This window comes from Anser brachyrhynchus (genome assembly GCF_964034855.1).
Source record: "Anser brachyrhynchus genome assembly, chromosome: 6".
Taxonomy (NCBI): Eukaryota; Metazoa; Chordata; class Aves; order Anseriformes; family Anatidae; genus Anser; species Anser brachyrhynchus.
Window position 1 is genome coordinate 32,905,674 of NC_137700.1, and position 11,297 is coordinate 32,916,970.

The following is an 11,297-nucleotide window of genomic DNA, read 5'->3' on the forward strand; positions in this document are numbered from 1 at the left end:
TTTATTTCTTCTTGCTTACTTGGAGAGTAATTGAGAGCAAACCCCACCGTGGCCTCATGCATCTCCTAAGGGAATTCCTGAGCTCTTATTGGATCCTCAGTGCAGAACCGTGATCTGAACTTGTTTTGGTTTTGCCTTTAGTTTTCGGTGCATTTGGTCCCAGAGGGAATTAGACAGCATTTTGTTTTCTACCTACTCATCAAATGTGAGATAGAAGCACTGCTTCATCAGCCTAGCACGCACCTGATGCTTGCTAACCCAGCCTGAACTGAGCTGCCATCCTTTGCCACATATCCCATTAGTCATTTGCTGTTTTTTTCCTAAGATTGTATCCTACGCTATTGGTGAGGGACTGAGCTCTGGAGTATCCTGAAGCCATTTGGCAAATGGAAGGTTTCTTTTTACCCTTTTTCCTTATTAAGGAGACACTGTGAAAAACATCACGTGCTACAAATTGGCACTTGCTGGCATGATTTAAAAAAATCTATTTGTAACACAAATGCAGTGGGGCTGAGTTAGAGCCACAGGGCAGGAGAGAGAGAACTAGTTCTTTCTGTTGTCTTTTATCCCTAATCTTTTCCTTCAGCCTGATGAAATACAGTTGCTATATAGTTCTTGGCTTTACAGCTGCCATTAACGGACACTAAATTACCTGAGCTGCAAATTGAGTTTTAATTGTCTCCTCATGCACCATTCTCTGGACCTGTTGAGCTGTGTAGGATGTTCTTGTTAGCACTCCAAAACACACGCTACTCAGTCCAGATCCTGTGTGGGCAGAACCTGCCTACTGCTGTACGGCAAAGGCTATAGCTCTGAAACACAGCATCTGTATCATCTGAGCTCAGATTTATCTGCTCTGGTTTTACCAGTGGATTGTACAAATGTGACTGATCTGGTTAACATTGCAGTATATTCTGCCTGGTAAATATACTTCAGGAGCAGTCACCATCAGTCTCCAGAACTGACGATTCAAATAAAGACTAAAATTGGGAATGAAGAAGCATTATTTTCCTTCACCTACTGATGAAGCAAAGATGATTTCCTCAAGGTCATACACAACATCTGTGGCAGAGTCAAAGGATATATTATATGGTGCGTTTTATCTGCAAGGTTCAATCTTGTGAGCTCTTGTGCATGGGCTTCTCTCTACTTGTCTCATTAGTTTGGCTTGAATTTGTCACTCATGAAAAAAGAATTTTTGTAAATGTTTGCAGAACCAAGACCTGAAACTGTGGAAAAGAGATCATTTGAGTTACAGGTGTCATAATACTTTCTCTGTAGCTTTTTGACCTTGACTAAGTAAGAAATATAGCTTCCGTATACTAGTAGAATTAACTTAATGTTTTAACCGCGGTTCAAAATGAATGGGAGATGCAGAGATGTAAAGGCAAAATATGAGTGTTAGTAGAATACTCTTAAAATATAGTTGTTTTTTTCAGTATGTCCCAAATCTGTTTTTCTTTTCCCTTTTAAATTATTATTACTATGTTTGAGGGTTGTGCCTTCTTGTGAGCCTTTGTAGTCAAGAGGGTCCTGTGAAAGAGAGTACTTTATCTTGCTGCAGCCTGGGACTGTACGGCCTGTCAGAAGCCTGCTGAGACCTGACCTACCTGTAGGTTCCTATACTTCAAGAAAGAAGAAACTACTCTCTGTTTCTATGCAGATTTTAATTTTGCCTCCTCTGACTTAACGTAGATCATAGAGATAAATGGAGTTCCTATAGCATCTGTTTTCAGGGATGCAACCATTTGTCAGCACAGACAGCACAGAACAGAGACACAAGCTTATGAGAGATCCCCAGGGGATGTTTCCCTCTTCCTAAAACAGGGACAATCTGATCAATGTACACTGAGGAAGGCTGTCCTTCAGTATTTCAGTTCATTGCATGAACATGAAAACTTGAGATCCTTGAGGTTTTTTCAGGCATTTCTCTGGAAAAACAGATGCATTCAAAAACAAACAAAAACTACGGAACTTCAACCACTGCTCGTGTTGGGTATTTCTAAAAATAAACACATTTGAGATCACAGAATCACAGAATAGTTGAAGTTGGAAAGGACCTCTGGAAATCATCTAGTCCAACTCCCCTGCCAAGCAGGGTCACCTAGAGCGCATTGCACAGGTGCAGGACCCTGCACTTGCCTTTGTGGAACTTCATGAGGTTCCTCTCTGCCCAGTGCCTGTCCAGGTCCCTCTGACTGGCAGCACAGCCTCCTGGTGTATCAGCCACTCCTCCCAGTTTTGTGTCATCAGCAAACTTGCTGAGGGTGCGCTCTGGTTCTTCATCATTGATCAATAATTAGAACAGGACTGGACCCAGATAATTAACAGAATACTTGCATGTGGCATTATTTAATAGTGTTGGAGGCAAGAGGATTAGAAGAGAGATGGGTATTTTTCTGTTTATACATATCTTAAAGATACTGCATTGAAAGCCATTGTTGCAGCACTTATGAAGAAAGCATTCATATATTATGAAACTCCAGATTTAGAGTTTCCTTTATGCACCTGCATTTCATGGCTTTATGCTTATCCATTACCATAACTTTCACTTATATTTTTCATATGTTTCAGAACTCATTTGATACACGTTTGGGTAGTGCTTAGTTAAGTATTGAAAGCAAATGGAACCCTAATACAGGGTTCAATTAATAAAGATACAGAGTAAAATGAAAGCTAAGTTGGCTTTATGGAAAATGTCTTGTTAAATAAACATCATTTTAGTCTTCACAGATGTTGCAAGTCTAGTTGATGAAAGTAACTGTAGACATAAGATGTATAAGTAAAATAAGAAAAAATCAGACACACACCTGCCATATCATGTACCTACCAAGGACTGGAACTGTATTCCTGAATTCCCTGCTTAGCTGCTGTCTTGGAGCTTTGACTATGAGGGATGGTTTGCATCATGGGAAAAAATGGCCACTTAAATGAAAGTAGACACAGCTTTTAGGGAAATGGAAAACAAAGCTCAAACTCTGGACTTGGCTAACTTGCCATGCATGCTTTACTAAGTTGTTTTATGTGCAAGAACCAAGTAGATAAGCAGGGTTTGTTTGGCACAGTTTGCGGACAGTAACTGCAATATCTACAGCTTTAGACATACAATTTGTTTGATCATCCTCAGAAGATGAATGAAAAAAAATAAGATTGGTTGATGAGTGTTTCACTGCACTTCATTGTCTATTGGAATGGCTAGAGACTCAGATTGTGAAGGGAGAAACCCAAGCTGATGTCTTTTTTTTTAAAAAAATTTTGTTTTATTTATTTATTTATTTATTTGCTCAGTATTTGCGATAATGTTTGGAGGAAAAAAATAAGGTCAGTTATCAGGTAAGATTCAGCTTGGCAGGATGGATACTGGTGCAGATCTCTGATGAGGCTGCCTTGCCTTGCCTGGCTTTCTAGCAGTTGGATGATTTCTCCTGCTGCTCTTTGCCTTCTTCACCTCATATTGCTAGAATCGTGCTCCTTAGGGGAGCCTTAGGGTGGTACGAGGCCATAAAGATGGGGTAAAACTGGAAAGATCGCATCCACATTTAGATGTGGACTTCCCGGAGTTGGCTGACAGTATTTAACAGAGGCAGTTTGTTCCGATTTAGTCAGCAAGTGTTAAAGGACAGATCAGAAGTTATAATATCCACTAAAATAAGGCTGCAGTTTTGTCACTTAGTATGACCGTTGCTTTATGAAGTGGAGCAGAGCAGGCTTTTAGCAGCTTTTCATGGTGCCCTGCCTTGGTTACAGGGACAAAGCGGGACTGTCAGGATGCATCACCTCGTAGGGGCTGCCTGTACCCAGCCCATCAGCAGGGCAGGCTGAGGTGCAGATCCTGACATAGGGCAAGTTTGTGAGACTTCCATCCTTCCTCCGCCCTCCCTACACCTCGATGGAACAGGGCTATCTCCTTTACTACTGCAGCTCCAATAATATATTAATTTATGAAGTATGAAAAATGAGGTAATTTTGAATTAATGAGGAGGGGAATAGTGCTTCCCAGGCAGCGGGGTAATCAATCAATAATAATGAGTCAGCACATCCCGTTATTAAAAAAGAGGAAAAATAAGAGAATGGGTGGAGAGCAGCCCTTGGAAAAGGGGCATGTGGGTCCGTGTGAGACTCAATAATGTTGTAACCTTGGTCTTCAGTGGTTAGAGCTGGTTCACCAGGAGACAGTTATTTTGCTTTGAGGAAGACAAAAGAGCAAACTGCACCCCAGAACCCTAACCGTCAAACCCAGCAATCTGTGGTAAAATGTCTTTTTATTTCATTTTTTTTTCTGAAGTGAAGAATCAGGAAATTCAGCACTGGTCATTGGGTGAATTATAATCTTCACTGAGCAGACTAGCAGAGTCTGCAGGGTCAGGATCATAGAATATTCTGAGAGAGAAGAGAGCCATGCTGTCACGTGGGGTGCCTGAACACCACAGTGCTGTGGCCACTGAGTTCAGCAATCCATCGAGCTCTGGCTTCGCTACGTGTTACTCCCCTCCCACATCCGTGCTCCCCAGATATGCTCTTCCCAGATATGCACGTCTGCCTTTTACAGTGTAAATCCAATAACTAATTTCATCTCTGATCAACTCCATGTAAAATGTGTTACCCCAAGCAGCACCGTGAATCCTGGAAGCCCTTGCTTGGCTGTTTTTAGGAACTTTTTTTCTTCAGCATGGAGTTTAGCTGGGCTAGATCTCAGAGAAGCATTTCAGGACATCTCAGGGTGTCTTGTTATGCTAGCCAGGGTTTGTTGCCTTTGGGCCTGTCTACCCTCAAATGCCCAGTTTCTTTGTATACAAACAGATGCTGGCGGACTCTGAGTGTGATGATCGAGGTTTTCTAAGTGGACCACAGAGGCAGGGGAGAAAACTCAGGCTGCAGTTTTCTAATAATTCTGGGGAATCAACTCTTTGTTATGTCCTCATGTCTCTGAGGAAAGACTGGTGCTGCTCTTTGCAGTAGATCCCACAACCCTTAAATTCTGTTTTAACAAAATCTGTTCATCCTTTTTCTGACAAGAAAAAAAAAAAAAAAGCTTATCTGACATGGAACCAAAGGACCTGGAAATGGTTGGAAAGGTGGAGTCAGCTTGGGCACATTTCTGACTTGCGATGGTTGATTCCTAAACCAAAGTGTCAGGGTTGTGTTGAAGTTGTGAAGTTACTTTTGCAAATCTAACAAGAAATGTGAAAGCCAGTGAGTGAGCTGGCAGCTGTGAATCCTGTTTCTCAGTCCTGAACCTTCCCAGATGTTAGGATCTCTGGCAGCTGAGTTTACCAGGCAGAGTTTGTAATCACAGTGAATAGCTTAGGGCTGAGTGCTGCTGTGCAGAGCACTGCAATGCCATCAAGTTTTGTAATTTTAACCATTGATTTTTGGATGCCTCAACCTCCTGTCCAGAAAACAGACCTTCTCCTACTTCCTCAGCTTTCTTCTCTAGTGTGGCGATGTTAGGAAGAGAAGTGTATTTAGAACAGTGAGTGACATGGGTAATAGATGCCAGGTAAGTAAATTGAGATCATTAGCATCTGGATGTGAACATTGATAAAGCTGACTGTTGTCTGTGTTCTCTCTGCAATCTGACTAAAAAGCAGAAAAATAAAATGTGTAAGCAGTGGAAAAGCAATGATGCATTTAAAATTGTATTCATGTTTAATGGCCTCAAGGGAGATACATAATACAGTTTTTATTTTTCTAAACAGTCATGAAACACTCTACTGTCCTCAAATTAAATAGATTGTTGTATACGGGCTACAAAAGTTTACCCCCATGAGGAGCTATCCATGCACATCTCTTTGTTTTCTATAATGGGGCAACTACTGTGAGTAAACTTATTCCCACATGTGAAGTGTTCTCCCAGGTGAGACCTATAATCAAAGAAGTGTTTTTATATAAATGGTATTCTCAGTTCCAGCAGTCCTGGTGCACACAGCCTATCCCTACTGATAACATTATTTTATGTGACTATTTCTGCTTACATGGTAAGTTACCGTAATGGTGAAAATTACTTTGTAGTTCTATGGAGAATAGCACAACCACGCATTTACTCAAATAACATATAATTATAACAGTGAATATCGCTTTTCCTTTTTCTCTGCACACAGTTTGGGATCAGAGCTGTTCTGTGCCAGTACAAAAAGCTGGTAACGACAAAGCCCTGTGATGGATGTTACAAAAGTTAGGGCTTTCCTATGTAGAATGGAGAACAGTGAAAAGGTATCGTGTATAGCTATGCTGTGAAGAAAACCAGACTTGAGAACAAAGCATACATAGTTCAGAAGCTTTACATCTGTCCCCTGATTTACTGTCTGTTTTTCTCATGGAAGCACCGGTTGTTGCCTCGAATCACCAGCCAGGGTTTCTTCTACTTCTTGTCCAGGCCCAGTCGTGGAAGCCGTAGTCAAACAGGATCTATACAAAACCAGCTATAGGTGGTGATGCCTGTAATTGTTTGGCAGTTCACAGAGGGGCATTATGCCTGAAAGTACTGCAACATGGAAATGCCTTGGGCAATCTGAATGGGAGCTCTCTACGAGCAGCAAGCAGTATCAGAGTAGGAACAGAAAGGTGGGGTTATTGTGTCAAAGGACTTTGCTCTGATGAGCTGTGGGGACCCTGAGGATGTGCAGCTGTAACAAGAGTATAATGAGATGAACTAACTTTGGGTAAACTCTGCCTTGCTGTGACAATGAAAAGGTTTTATAACCAAGCACGTGACTGTTGCCAATCAGTGACTCTTTGCCAGGTCAAACACACGCTTTTTGGATAGCTTCCATCCCCACTGGCACCTGAAATTTAACAAGTAAATGCTTGCTGTGCCTGGTAATTAAAAGTGAAAAGTACACGTGTCCAGTGCCAAAAAGACAAGAGAAAATGGAGAGACGTGTTGTTCTGACCTGCTTAGCAGTAAAACAAAGATGAGATGTTCTGCTTTGTTGGGTCTAGTATGATGGCTTATCCTGCTCCTATGCATGCAAATAGGATCCAGCCTGGGATTGGTATTGTGGGTAGGTTAGGACAGCAGCCTTAGAGTATCTGAGTTCTTTTCCCAGCTCTGATTTTGCCCAAGCCTTAGAGTCATGATATGTTTTCATTTTCACACCTGCCAAAGAGGAGGGCAGAGTGGTTTTCCTTCAGGGGCTCTTGCTCTGTATCCAATTTAGCCTAGATTTGCTCCTGATCCTCAGGGCACCCTGCAAGGTACATCTGTGCTCCTGCACAGCTGCTGGAGGTGGTAATTAAATGAAGTTTTCTCTCCATAGGGGATGGGGTGTGTGAGCTTGGTATTCTGTAGAAATGTTTTGTTTTGGTATGGCAATTATAGGCAGGTATGGCTGTGATGCCAAGAGACTGTTTAATTTTGTACCAATCTGAATTAATTGTAATTGTAAACTGGATATAATTAGATATGAAAAACAACAGAGGTCAGAAAGATTAACCAGGGTTACTCACTGTAAACAAGCCTGCTAAGCTGATGTGTGTCTCCTTAGAGAAAGCAACGTGGTGCTGGTCCTTATTTGATGTGCTTTTGCTAATCTCTTTCCTCAGAGTTAATCATGTAAGTGCTGGGATGATATCACTCCTGTGGATCTTCAGATAGGAGGATGATAATTACTCTTTTACCACAAAACTGCTCTCAGACTCTCCTCAAAGTCTTTCTGGCATCTTCATCCTTTTTAATCTTTGAAAAAAGGAAATGAAAGAGTTGCTGAGACACTGTCATTTGAAATGCATACTCTTCCTTGACTGAGCCAACAGTATGTAGCATAAGCTAGAACTATATATATTCTAACTTCATATGTAGTGTATGAGTGTCGTACTAGTATCTCATGCACATAAATTATTCACCCTCATAGGCCAGACTTACCTTGAACTACTGGTCCCAAGTTCTGTCCAGTCAAGGCATATGTTAATTGGCTGTAGTTATTCTTAGTTTTATTTCTGACAGTATCAGGGTTCTGCTGAGGGACTGTTCAGCGTAACAGTGAACCTGGGGTTTGTGTGCTTGATCCTGGAGTACTGCTTGCATAGCAGTTTTATGCTCACATTGTTCCTCATTGACAAAAATGCTTTTGATATCTAGGTAGACTATTGTTGGGAAGCAACTTACGAAACTTGCTAACCCTCAGTTTTGAAGGTGGGTTGTCTAAATGAGTGTGTAACAAAGGTATAGCAGAGAAATTACATATTACGTTTCAGAAGAGGATATTCATAAAAAAAGAAGCAGCATCCAAGTGGCATCGTCTTTTGTGCTCCAGTATTGCAGGATGTTCTGTTTTAGGGTAAAAAGAAATAACGATTGCTTTTGTAGCTTTTTACCCTCTACTTTGTGATGATACTTATCTTTAACATACATTCTACAAATGGCAAAATGTCCTACAAAGACAGTGTAGGCCCTGCACGTAGTTGAACAGCAAGATATACTTTCATCTTTCTATCTCAGTGTTGGAAAGACGGGGAACCTGGAGATGGGACCCCCATCTCTGTGTCAGATTTGTGCTGTCTTCTCAAATCAACTTACTGTAGTCCACAGCTGTAGTCTCCAGCACAGCACGAAGAGTCCATGGAAAATAGTCTTCTTAGGAGTTAGATTCACCCAGAAACAGCTGTTGACATCTGGAAAGTTCAGTGATGAGCAATGGAATTCTACAGAGTAAAAAATCAGTCATAAGTCCTGATGGGAAGGAAGTTCTGGAGAGAGGTTAGCATGAAGTGCCTGAAAGGTCTTGAGAGGGCCATTTGGTTCTTTGGTCACGGTTCATATAATGCAGACCCAATGTAAAACTCTCAGGAAACTCTATTTCATTGCTCAGTTTTCTATGGGTGTCTGACTCATTTTTCATTATCCAATAATACAGTAGTGAAAGTCACCTTTAACACTTAAAGATTGCTTGGATTTTATGGGATTGTATTGAAGTGAGTGCCAAGGTGTAAAAGCCTTATGGTTGAGGTACTTTTATAACACATGCTTCATAAACCCTTATAAAGTGAGAGCAGTGCACTTCATCCTTTAAGATTACAGCGTTATGGTTCTGAGAGATGGTAATCTGGTGCTATATTCATTAATTAAATCCGTTATTAATGTTAAATTTCAGGCAATAAGAAGTGAAGTTACAAGAAGTTGAAACAGGTTAGGTCCAGGCAATTCATCTCTCATGAAAGCTCAGTGCATCTTTACTGCTTGACTGATGCCCATAGGTTGTCCTTAACTTTAAGGAAGTTTTGAGCCATGTGAAGTGAGCAGGAATTCAAAATCTGAATCTAGACCAAGCGCAAGGGATTGCAAAGACTCTAATCTTCTTGGACTCAAAGATAATTATTATGTGGATGCTGTTGCCCTTCTCATAGCTGTCTTACCTGGCTTTTGAGAGAACAGGTGTCCCTCTCATCAGAGCTGTTGATGGCTAAGGAATGAGGTGGGTATGAGAGCTGAGGACCTTCTCATCCATGTGCATGCCACCCTCCAAACAGGGCTGGCACATTGTGCTAGAGCTTGAGGGAAGATTTCTTTTTTGCTTTAATTGTGTAAATAGGTCTTCTCTCTAGAGCAGATTTTTGTCATTGACATCTCCTATCTTCCCTGATACGCTGGTTTTGGTGATTGGAAAGTAGAGGTTGGCTTTCTTTTGCTTCCTTTTCTCAGTATATCTACAGGACAGTAAGCAGGTATGTAGTACTTTCTGAAGATTTTCTATAAAAATTTTGTATGAAGTTTATGTGTGCATTCTAAACCAGTCCACAATTATGGAACGTTTTTTATTTTTATTTTATTTTTATTTTTATTTTTATTTTTTTAAGCTAAGTGCTGATTTTTATGGGTGATATATTACTATTACATAGTAATTTATATTACTATGGTAAGGAGACAAGTATTTGTGACACCAATACATTTTTGTCTCGGAAGGATTTGGGCTGATTTGGTTAAACAAAAGTTTTCTAGTTGAACTGACAAATGGTGGGGAAAGAAAGAAGGATGAGATTGTTTGCTGTGAGTTATGTCTGTCCTCTGTGGTATTGGCATAGAAAGGTATCAGGTATGCTTTGTAGCTATGGTTTAAAATTGTTGAAGTTGGCTATAAACCTCTGTGAGCATAATGTAGCATGCAGGACAAGTAAATTGGAGTAATGATGTAGGAGAAGAAGAATGGGAAAAGAATGAACAACCAACAAGTTTTTAGTGAGAATTTTCAGATAGTCAACCTTTAATCTAAAGTGCTTCAGTAGTAAAGTTAGTTTTCCCATAAGAAATTTCCAAACCTTTCACATTGAACACTTGTGATAAATTGATGTTTTGTAGAAAGAAAATGATTTTTATATCTTTAAGCCTTTAAATATCATTAGATTTTTTTTTGTTTCAAAAAAAAAAAAAAGGAAATGGCTTAATAAGTCCAAACAAAAGAAAAGTTCTCCATTTGAACTGGCATTTTAGCTTAAAGTGTTGAAACTTTCTGGCTTTTTAAACACAAAACTAATATGGAACTTCTGGGAGTAGATTTACCTCTGGAGGTCCGTGGGATCATACAATCATTTAAATGTTTTAAATCAAAATGGGAAAGCAGAAGAAAAAAAGTGTAAGCTGAGCACTTTCAATAGAGAAATCACAATGAAGGTGTGAAGAGCAAACCTGGAGTTTCAGCTTTTGCAGTGGTGTTTGTGGCAGAACTACTTTCTCAGTTGCAGAAGAGAACAATGCAGTGATCCAAAGCAAATTGCTAACATACCGCTAAGGACCTGGGATTCTTTTGTAGCTATGGAGGATTGGGTGGTTTGTAGGTGGACTTTTTTTTTTTTTTAAGCTGTTTTGTTTATTTCTTTTTAGAATAGCGCTTTCTATAGGGAAATGAAAATGTGACTAGAAACTCTGAAAAGGCCCACATATTAAAAGCACATTAAAAAGAGAAGAGGAAAATCAGAAGGCAGTACATAATGGTTTAATGCTATCTACTTATTTCTGGGAACAAAAGTCATTTATTTTGAACCTGTCTTCTTTATTCACTTACTGGGAGGCTTCCTGCTGATGTAGCTCAGTGATACTATTGCTGCAGATATTGTACCTATAAAACTTCTCCATGCTGATTTAAAGAGATGCACAGTGGTAATTTAAAAACAAAATTTATGTTGGTTGGCAAAAATAAAAGGATTTAATGAAAACTAATATTAATAAAAATGCCTTTTATGTGGCATGTTGTTTAAGTTTTTGTCCAGAGGTAGTTTATTAAATGGTTCAGCTGTATACAAAATGGATCTCCGTTGCGTTGGGACAACACAGAACCAGGGAGCAAGAGTGGTGGTAAAGCGTT

General features: G+C 40.0%; 1 protein-coding gene across 14 annotated transcripts in view; it reads left to right on the forward strand.

Moving 5' to 3' along the window:
- The window catches only part of SORCS3 (sortilin related VPS10 domain containing receptor 3), a 313,425-nt gene that overhangs the window by 161,280 nt on the left and 140,848 nt on the right, over window positions 1–11,297 (forward strand). Inside the window, exon 1 of one of the 14 annotated variants that reach the window (XM_080597780.1) lies at window positions 8,646–9,663. The exons of the other annotated variants lie outside the window; for them this stretch is intronic. The gene's annotated coding sequence lies outside the window, so the exon portion shown is untranslated. Of the gene's footprint in view, window positions 1–8,645; window positions 9,664–11,297 lie in introns of those variants that run through there. 14 annotated transcript variants of the gene reach the window in all.